The sequence below is a fragment of the Hemicordylus capensis genome, chromosome 3 (genome assembly GCF_027244095.1).
Source record: "Hemicordylus capensis ecotype Gifberg chromosome 3, rHemCap1.1.pri, whole genome shotgun sequence".
NCBI lineage: Eukaryota > Metazoa > Chordata > Lepidosauria > Squamata > Cordylidae > Hemicordylus > Hemicordylus capensis.
The window spans coordinates 309,487,547-309,499,035 of NC_069659.1; positions in this window are offsets into that span (position 1 = coordinate 309,487,547).

Consider the following 11,489-nt stretch of genomic DNA (forward strand, 5'->3'; position numbering starts at 1 on the left):
GTGATCCAGTTGACATAGTATACCTGAACTTCCAAAAAGCTTTCGACAAACTTCCTCATCAAAGACTCCTGAGGAAACTTAGCAGTCATGGGATAAAGGGACAAGTACATGTGTGGATTGCTAACTGGTTGAAAGACAGGAAACAGAAGGTAGGTATAAAAGGAGAGTTTTCGCAATGGAGGGAAGTAAGAAGTGGGGTCCCCCAGGGTTCTGTAATGGGACCGGTGCTTTTAAATTTATTCATAAATGATCTAGAAGCAGGGGTAAGCAGCAAGGTGGCCAGATTTGCAGATGATACCAAACTCTTTCAGGGAGTGAAATCCAAAAAGGATTGTGTGGAGCTCCAAAAGGATCTCTCCAAACTGGGGGAGTGAGCGACAAAGTGGCAAATGCACTTCAGTGTTGGCAAGTATAAAGTGATGCACATTGGGACAAAAAACCCCAACTTCGAATATATGCTGATAGGATCTGAGCTGTCAGTGACTGACCAGGTGAGGGATCTTGGGGTTGTGGTGGACTCAATGTGCGGCAGCTGTGAAAAAGGCCAATTCCATGCTAGGGGTCATTAGGAAAGGGATTGGGGGGGGGGGAACGGCTAATATTATAATGCCCTTATACAAAACTATGTTGTGGCCACACCTGGACTATTGTGTACAATTCTGGCTACCACATCTAAAAAAGGACATTGTAGAACTGGAAAAGGTGCAGAAGAGGGCAACCAAAATGATCAGAGGCCTAGAGCACCTTTCTTATGAGGCAAGACTACAACACCTGGGGCTTTTTAGTTTAGAAAAAAGACGACTGTGGGGAGACACGATCGAGGTCTATAAAATCATGCATGGTGTGGAGAAAGCAGACAGAGAAATTCTTCTCCCTCTCCCATAACACTAGAACCAGGGGTCATCCCATGATATTGATTGCCGAGAAATCTAGGACCAGCAAACGGAAGTACTTTTTCACACAACGCATTATCCACTTGTGGAATTCTCTGACATAAGATATGGTGACAGCCAACAACCTGGATGGCTTTAAGAAGGGTTTGGATAACTTCATGGAGGAGAGGTCTATCAATGGCTACTAGTCGGAGGGCTGTGGGCCACCTCCAGCCTCAAAGGCAGGATGCATCTGAGTACCAGTTGCAGGGGAGTAACAGCAGGAGAGAGGGCATGCCCTCAACTCCTGCCTGTGGCTTCCAGCAGCATCTAGTGGGCCACTGTGCAAAACAGGATGCTGGATTATACGGGCCTTGAGCCTGATCCAGCAGGGCTGTTCTTATGTTCTTATGTGCATGTCCCTATTTACAGCATTGATTCATACACCAAAGAATGCAGATTCACGATTTAATTCATATTGCAAACAACTAAATAGGTTTAGTTAAAGTTACCTGCTAAAAGAGTGTGCAACAGGTCAAAACACATAAAAAGGTAAAGGTAAAGTGTACCGTCAGGTCAATTTCTACTCCTGGTGCACACAGAGTCCTGTGGTATTCCTTGGTAGAATACAGGAGGGGTTTACCATTGCCATATCCCGTGCAGTATGAGATGATGCGATTCAGCATCTTCCTATATCTCTGTTGCCTAATATAGGTGTTTCCCATAGTCTGGTAGGGCTTGACAAATCCCAAACACTAGGGAGCCATGGTGCCTAGGATAGTCTGAGACAGAGTTATGTAATGAAATCTTTATTTGTCCCAGTCAGCCCTATTTCTGTTCTAAGTATGTTACTTGTAAGCTACCTAATGGCACAGTGGGGAAGTAACTTACCCAGGAAGCAAGAGGTTGCCACTTCGAATCCCCACTGGTATGTTCCCCAGATTATGGGAAACTCCTATATCGGGCATCAGCACTATAGGAAGTTGCTGAAAGGCATCATCTCATACTGCGCAGGAGGAGGCAATGGTAAACTCCAGCTGTATTCTACCAAAGACAACCACAAGGCTCTGTGGGTGCCAGGAGTCAACACTGACTTGACAGCATAACTTTACCTTTATGTTACTTGTAAAAGAGATGAATCCATTTGCCCTCCCTTCCACAGTGTCCATCACTAAGTCCAGTAATTTTGTCAAGTGTCCATTGTCTGGCTCCAAGATCCAAAGAAAATTTGTCAAGACCTGATGAAGGGATTTGTCTAAATCATTTTTGATACTGAAGAACTGAAATTTTTACTGTTGCTTGTTTAAGAACCACCTGGCCCCAGTATATCCTACCAGATTGTATTGGACACCCCTTCTTGCCCACAGCCACACAAGACCTCTACCTTTCAAGGGAACCTTGGGAGAGGTCAGGTTTCTGAACTCACCACCTGTTCTTGTCTCTGGTGTCCTGCTGATGCGAAAAAGCCCTCAATAGCCTCATTCAGATGTTATAAAAACTGTTGGAGATGGACTTCCAGTGCATCAAAGTTTTGCACCAACTGTCCCAATGACCACTAGGGGCACTGGGAGTGAGTCAGGGTCTCCTGATCTGTCCCTACTCTATGACCCCTGGACTGACTCTGAAGCACTTCCCGTGCTGAGTCACAATCCTTCCTTTCCTCCTAGAGAGCAGATGGAAACATCTCTCTCTCTCCTTACCTATCCGTAATGTAGTCCTTTAGATTAGATATAGGTCTTTCCTATCTAAGTGATTTATTAACATTTATGGTAGTATTCAGTTATACAAGGATCTCCTCCATGTATTTTATCTAAATAGCTGCAATAACTAAACCACCCTCTGCTACCCACTCTGTAACTGGAGTGTGTGCACTCATTCCTTAATGCTCTGCTGTTATACCTGCTGGGGGTAAAAATCGACAATCTCTAATAAAAACTACTCTGTTGTAGCTGTGTACAGCAGGGCAAAGGGGGTTAGAGTTAGTCCCCACCACGTCAATCATCAGCACACTCCACCACTCACACTTACAGTCGGACTTCTCTGAAGAGGGAAGAGCCCTAAGCAGGATGGCAGGCACCTCTGTGATCAAGCCTGGATTGATTCAGCCTCTCAGTCACAGAAGCACCCACCATCACACTTAAGGCGGCTATTCCCGCTTCAGGCAAGCAATCAGGGAAGTGCCCACCATCATGGGTAGTGCTCCTCCCTCTTTAGATGAGCCACAGCACTGTAAGAGTGAGCAGTGGAGTGAGGGACCCAGAAGGGGCAGGCACTTTCTCTCCTTTTGCACTGTTGCACATGGCTACAGCAGTGCGATTTTATAATGTCTAAATCAGACGAATGGAGGATTATGACAAGGATAGGCCTGCCCATCCACAGCCATGCCAGATCCTGAAACCATTAACTGCTAATTTAATAATCCAGTACAATACTAATCTAATAACCCAATACAAACTGTTCTGGCTTTGTACACCGCCCTGAGTCTGTGGATTGGGTGGTATATTTAATAAGTAAATAAATAAATAAATCTTCCATTTAAGAGTTAAACTCAAGCACCAAAAAAGCACGAACATTCTAAGTTAAAGTAGGGATACCCAACTTTGGTTCACCAGACGTTTTCGGATTACAACTCCCACCATCCCCGGCCACTATGAGGTTTAACCCTTGAGTTAAAGCTCCCAAAATGGCTTCTCCCCTCTCTCTTTGCTGTCATTTGCCTCACTGTGCCTCCCCCCCCCACCCCCGGTTGAATGCAGAAGGAATAGCAACTCCTCCTTTGTATGGGGCGGGTAACAAACTAGGAAAAACCCTTGACATTAGCATTGTGTGTGGTGGGGTGGTCAAGCAAAGAGGGATGGGGACACATCATGAAAACCAGAATTTATCTAATCAGTAGGTGATCTGAAAAAATCAGCGAGGTGCTTGACAAAATAAACAAAGCAGAGATGGCAGCATTTCCATTATGTCCGTTCCAAGTCAACATGCAGCAACTCATTCCTGCTTGGTCATATGTTTAAGTGCTAAGTTGCTAGAAGAATAAACATTAATTAAAAACTGGAGCCTTGCAGCTGGTTATGTAAACACCTATACTTCCTCAAAAGTTGAATTGCTTCATGCCTCTTTTTGGAACCACCAGCATTATCTTCTGTCCCTGACACATGAACGATCCAGCTCAGGAAGGCTTGCCATTTCTGCCCACAAGGTGGAGATGCTGTATAGTGGTAGCATTAAGTAAAAGAGAGTTAACTTGATTTTCCCAGCAACCCTTTCACAGTCAGAACCATCAGCACATTCTTCTCTTCAAAGAACAGTAGAAAAATTAATTCATAGCTTTTCTACTATGACATCCAATTCACATTCTTGTCTATTGATACACTTTGCCTTTGTGATAATTTATCCACATGTTATGGAGATCCCAAACTTAATACTTTAAGTGACAAATTTCTAATAGTCCCCGTTTTGTAGCTTATCTTGTTTTTGCGTGTTCTACCTCCTATGGAATGACATGTATTCTATTATAGATAAAATTAAACATCTGGTGCCTCAAAAAAATAAGAATAAATTATAGAAGGCATACATATTTGCACAGACTTTCCATAATTTGCACTATAGAACATTTTTGTAAGTCCTGTAGTGATAAGGTGGAAGAAACGCAGGAAAACAGGCATGGGGTGATGGTACTGAAGGGAACAATAAGGAGCAGTGGGGAAAAGAATATGGGGTAGAGCTCTGGCCCCAAAGCGGTAGAAAGCTTGACTGCTCAAAGCCCTCTTGATTTTCGATTTCTGTCATAATATTTGGAGGTGCTTTGAAGTGATCACATGAGCACCTCCATGTTATCTGGGGACAAGAATATTTTCCAGAGGTATCCAAGAGCCAGTGTGGTAGAATGGCTGGACTAAGACCTGAATTTAAATCCCCACTTTGCTATGAAACTCGCTGCCTGGGATGACAACTCCCCTGGGGCAGACATTCTCTTTGCTAATGTCAGCACTGGCCGATATCCTGACTTGTGAAACAGGCACATAAGCAGCAGTTACAGGTACACAGAGGGACTGCCCTGCTGCTCTGTCCGCTTCCATTATTATTATTTTTTTAAGATTTAAACCCCACCCCACCAGTACACTGCTGCTCAGGGCAGCTCACAACATTAATAAAATGATACAATGGAAAATAAGACTATTAAAGTTAACCAAATTTAAGTTACGCAAGTTAACTTAAATTAACTGTGCATGTTTGTTCTCTCCCCCTCTCTCTCTTAGCATTAGCTAATTCTAATTAGCATTAGCATCATTAGCATTGCATACAATGGCCACTGCCGCTTCCTGAGTGGAAGGCTATAAATGATCTGCAGGGGTCAGAAAACATTCTTGCTAGGAAGGCACACCAGCAGCAGGATGCCTACCTGCCCTGCCTTGACTCCTGCTGAGCTCCCGCCCTGCTACCAGCAGGGCGCTTTCCAGATTAGCTGCTCAACAGCAGCAGAATGTTTCTGTTCAGGCAAATCACATTTGAAATGTAAACAGCAGGGGGAGCAGTCTCGCAGCAACCAACAACCTGAAAAAACAGCAACCTTTTTACTCTGGATACACGACAGCATAGCACTATATCACAGCGATTCAATTCAAAACAAGGCATTGGAAATGTGATGCCACCCTGCTGTCAAGTTGACCAGAGTTGCCAGAACCTAAGGGGTATACTCGTGGGTCAAATGGGCCATAAACCAGTATTTGGCTTTTTAAAAGCCAAATCTGGCCACCTAGCTGTCAACGTAGGGACTGCGGCGTCACAACACAGGAAGTGTGGAAGCACACTTCCGAGATCTGTGGTGACCCTGTTGCAGGGTGTAATCTGGAAAGTGCCCTGGGGAGGGAGAAGATTTTTTTGGAGCAGCAGATGCACTCCATGCCTCTGTCTGGTTACGGGTCTGCATCCTCTCTCCCTCCCACCCACCCACACGTCTGATTAATCAGGAACAAAGTTCTATAATTGATAAACTAAATGAAGCAATTAAATGTGGCAGCCCTAGTTCCATTCTCCCATATTTAAAAGGTCTGTCCAAACACCTTTTCAGAGGGTCAAATCTCACTCTCCCCACCCCCCACTTCAGCAGAGGCACTGCAGAAATTGGCTTTGTCTGAAGTCTTATACTTAGGTCTAGGGCCAAGGCACACTAGCCAGAAATTCCAAGGCTTTTTCTGCTTTGTCCCCAGGATGCTCTGGGATGTTATTCCTGCTCCTTGGCAACTAGTTGCCTGGAGCTTTGGTGTTGTTTTTAAAGGTTACTGCTACTTCCATGCTAGACAAAAGATGGTATTGTAGCCTAGCCTTTTGCTCACTCACTCTCTCTCCTATACCATCTCAGCAGTGCCTGCAACTTTGGGATTTCCTTCCACCACTCCTCCACAAATGTCTCTTTTACCTCCTCAGTCCTTCCAGCTTAACCAAAATGGCATCTATACTTTGCTAGGCCAGGCTGCAGTTCAGGATCCTCTTCATTTCAATCCCTGCAACATTTGTGTGTTCATAGTGGTTGATAAATTAATTTATGTGTTCCTTGCTGTGCTCTTTTGAGTCAAATCCGGAATGGCTCTGAAAGCAGACCACACTGATTGAACGTACGAAAGCAAATAAAAATTAGAGCCGCATTTTAAGATGCTCAGTGAATTATTTTCTCAATAGGTAGCAGAGCTGTAGGGGATGCTCTGCATACTAATTGGCTACAAGGTTGGGGGGCAGCATAAGAACAGGCTGCGTAGCTCCACTCCTGGAATTACTCTGAACATTTCCTTTCACGTCCTGCTATTTTCCCTGGGAGTAATGAAATCATTCACAGACAAACCCTGTATGCGAGAGTATGCCCATAAATGTTGCACTCAGCGCTGGGAGACAGCGCTGTGTTGGCTGAAGTGGTTTTCAAATACTTTTAAATTATTAACATCGCTATTTAGCTGGCTGTTGGAATTCCCACTAGCAATAATTCTGACTTGCAAAAAGCCTGGAGACCTTATATAAAAGATTAGGGTTTGAAAACTTTCTGTGCCGAACTACTTCGAGAGCCAGCGTGGTGTAGTGGTTAGAGTGCTGGACTAGGAAAGGGGAGACCCGAGTTCAAATCCCCATTCAGCCATGATACTAGCTGGGTGACTCTGGGCCAGTCATTTCTCTCTCAGCCTAACCTACTTCACAGGGTTGTTGTGAGGAGAAACCTAAGTACATCGCTCTGGGCTCCTTGGAAGAAGAGCGGGATATAAAATGTAAAAATAAAATAAAAAATAAAATAATACTTCTCTACTATCAGTCTTCTCCTTGGTCTTATGGTAGCAGGCATGAATTGTCCTCTTTGCTAAGCAGGGTCTACCCTGGTTTGCATTTGAATAGGAGACTACATGTGAGCACTGTAAGATCTTCCCCTTAGAGGAAGGGACTGCTCTGGGAAGAGCATCTACAGGCTTGCATGCAAAAGATTCCCGGTTCCCTCCCTAGCATCTCCAGATAGGGCTGAAATAGATGCCTGCCTCTAACCATGGAGCAGCTATTTCCAGTCTGTGTAGGCAATAATGAGCTAGATCAGTATTTCTCAACCTTTTTGGAGTCAAGGACCGCTAAATTTTTTGTGCGGAGTTTCAAGGACCGCTACATTCTTCGTGTACAGTTTCCCAGACCAGCAGTTAGTAAAGGGGTTTCAAGTTTATCTATTAGTACTATACATGGCCAAAACTGACCATGACTTGCCTCATGGGGGCCAAGGTAAATTTTTAGGGTGCTGATTATTAAAGTAACACTTAATATCAATCAATTAATTAAATCAAAGTGAAATTAATTAAAATGAATTTAATTAAAATTTAACTTTTGAAGTTTTGGCAGGCCAAGATTAATTTAAATTAAAATAAATTAACTGAATTAAAAATTCTTATAAAATAAATACAATAAAATCTGTACAAAAAACATAGCAATAAAATGCATTGTTCTTTGCTCCCGTCTGTTCCCCATTCTTCCCTGGTCATCAAAACCCCTGAATGCCTGGAGAATTTTGTTGCAGGATAGGAAGGTAGCAAGAGAGGTTATTTTGTTGGGGAAGAAACTGGAGATAAATTAATGGGAGAGAAAAACAACCTGGAGCACCCAAAGAAGGAGAGGTTACAAATGGAACAGCTATATTCCCAAATCAGCCAGCCAAAAAGATTGACAAGCCTGGGAGCTTCCAGTAGCTCCAGAGCTACCGAATGCCACCCTGCACTTGGCGGATGGGTGGGAGGATATACATGCATAAAACCCAAATCTGGTCGTCCACTATGGGAAGCAGAATATTAGACCTTTACTGGATCCAGCAAGGCTTTTATTGTGCACATATTAAAGGTAGACAGACGTGTTCCCAGACTTAGAAGGCAAAAAGCATCTTAAGGACTCAAGTGGGGAGCTTATGAAGAAGAAGGATCTCTTTGTATCTTAAAGATATCAGGACTGAAAATACCTTTGGATTATATCTTTGCCATGCGTGTCTTTGTATGTTATTTGCTGTGTCACACTCTCGTTCCCTTAGTAAGACCATTAGTGTAACAGTGCCCTGGCTCCAGTTGTCTGCCAAACGTTGAATTGCATTGCAAATCAACCTGAGTTTATCACTTACCATTAACTGTTCAAAGGCAACAGTGGAACATGACTTCTAGCAACCTCTTGGAAATTCTGTCGGAGTCTCCCTCCCTCCCCAGCATTTTTGCTATTTGCCCACCCGCCTCCTCTGCCAGGGCTCGTGCTGCTGCGCGGCAGAGGGGATGGCTGTGGGGGTGAGTGAGCCTTCTACCCACCCCCCGCTGGTGGCGGCTGATACAAGAGGGGCACTGCGGCCTGCTGTCTGGCCCGGCGTTGCTTCCTAACTGCAAGGCATGCCTGCGCAGTTAAGTCTATTAACTGCGCAAGCGCACGTTGCAGTTAGGAAGCAACGCCGGGCCAGACAGCAGGCCACGGCGTCGCTCTTGTATCAGCAGCAGCTGTCGCTGCTGCCGGGGTGGGGGGTGAGTGGGTAGAAGGCTCACACATACCCCTCAGCCATTTCCTCAGCCACGCAGCAGCGGCGAGCCCTGGCAGAAAAGCCGGTGGGCAAAAATGATGGGGCGGGAGGGAGCCCGGCGGGGAGAGCAAGCGCTGAAGAGCAGGGGCAGGGAGGGAAAGCTGCCGGTGGCAGGAGGAGGCACGGACCGGCACTCAACTCGTCACGGACCAGCGGTTGAGAAACACTGAGTTAGATGGACCAGTGGTCTAACTCAGTATAAGGCAACTTCCTTTGTTCCTATACTTTTAAAATAAGTAGTTGGCTGGACTGTGTGGTTTTTTAGATGATACCAGTTAATGCTTGCCATCAACTTCGTTGGATTTTATACTGATTGAGACACCTGCATTCCATTTTCAGCCCTCCTGGATCACAGAGCTGAAGTTAGAAAGGACTATTTCCTGTATGCTTTGTCCTGGATCTTCTCTAAAGCAGCTCAGATTAGAGACACAGGCTAAAAGGTACTGTGTTTGCAGACAGCAGGCTGGAGGAAACATAGGCAGCCTACAAGCTGCCTTAAGTACTACCACTGATGATGATGATGACGACGACGACCATGAAACTAGCTGGGTGACTCTGGGCCAGTCACTTCTCTCTCAGCCTAACCTACTTCATAGGGTTGTTGTGAAAGAGAAACTCAAGTATGTAGTACAGCGCTCTGGGCTCCTTGGAGGAAGAATATATGTATATTTTTACATATAAATGTAAAATAATAATAATAACATCGCACACACTGAAGTTAAAAGAAAAATTGGAAGTGAATACATCAGGAGAGTTAGAAAAATCCTCAAGTCCAAACTCAATGGCGGGAACACCATACAAGCCATAAACACCTGGGCTATACCTGTTATCAGATACACTGCAGGAATAATAGAATGGACACAGGCAGAGCTAGAGACGCTAGATCGTAAGACCAGGAAAATCATGACCATCAGTCATGCTCTGCACCCCCACAGTGATGTAGATAGGCTCTACCTCCCTCGCAGCTCAGGTGGAAGAGGAATGCTGCAAGTCCATCAAACAGTAGAGGAGGAGAAAAGAGGCCTTGAAGAATATATAAAGGACAGTGAAGAAGATCCACTTAAAATGGTCAAGAACGAGAAACGATTGAACACCAATGAAACAAAGCAGGCCTCCAAGAAAGAACAAGTCAAGAACCGAGCAGAAAAATTGAGAAATAAGCCACTGCATGGTCAATATTTGCACAATATAAGTGGAAAATCAGACATCACCAAGACCTGGCTATGGCTTAAGAATGGCAACCTGAAGAAAGAAACAGAGGGTTTAATACTGGCTGCACAAGAACAGGCACTAAGAATAAATGCAATAAGAGCAAAAGTAGAAAAATCCACCACAAACAGCAAGTGCCGCCTTTGTAAAGAAGCAGATGAAACAGTGGACCACCTGATCGGCTGTTGTAAAAAGATCGCACAGACTGACTACAAACAAAGGCATGACAAGGTAGCAGGGATGATACACTGGAACATCTGCAAAAAATACAAGCTACCTGTAGCCAAGAATTGGTGGGACCATCAAATTGAAAAAGTGGTAGCAAAAGAAGATGTAAAAATATTATGGGACTTCCGACTACAAACAGACAAACATCTGCCACACAATACACCAGATATAACTGTAGTCGAGAAGAAAGAAAAACAAGTCAAAATAATCGACATAGCAATACCAGGGGATAGCAGAATAGAAGAAAAAGAAATAGAAAAAATCACCAAACACAAAGATCTACAAATTGAAATTGAAAGGCTGTGGCAGAAAAAGACCAAAATAATCCCAGTGGTAATTGGCACCCTGGGTGCAGTCCCAAAAGACCTTGAAGAGCACCTCAACACCATAGGGGCCACAGAAATCACCATCAGCCAATTACAAAAAGCAGCTTTACTGGGAACAGCCTATATTTTGCGACGATATCTATAATAACCAACAGTATTGATGATAAAATTCTGGCATCCTAGGTCCTTGGGAAGGACTCAATGTCTGGATAAAACAAACCAGTCAATAACACCTGTCTGACTGTGTAAACAAGAAATAATAATAATAATAATAATATATACCGCCCTTCAACCAAAGTTCTCAAAGTGAATTGAAGAGCATGTATTAGTATAGAGCAGGGGTTCTCTACTTTAAAAACACAAACAAGTGCGCCCCTTCTGTCGCAAATCTTCTGCTCAGGTACCCCTTAGAGTGAGAGTGAGTGAGAGAGAGAGAGAATGAGTGTGTGTGTGTGTGTACGTGCACACACACACTCTTAAATGTTACAGTTATGAGACTGGCTACTCCAGTTACCGGCTTACATCCTAAATTACACATAAGTACTGCCAATGAAATAACACAAGTTTACTTGTCCAATTAATTTCAATGACTGCTTATGAGTAACTTAATCTGGATGTAAGCCAGTGACGGAATAGCCCATCTCATAACTGTGTGCACACACACAAATTTAAGTTTTGCTGTTAGGGAGACAGGCTACCGCAGTCACTGGCTCACATTCACACTAAAGTACTCATAAGTAGTTTTACTGAAAGTGGGACGAGTTTACTTGTCTCATTAAGTTC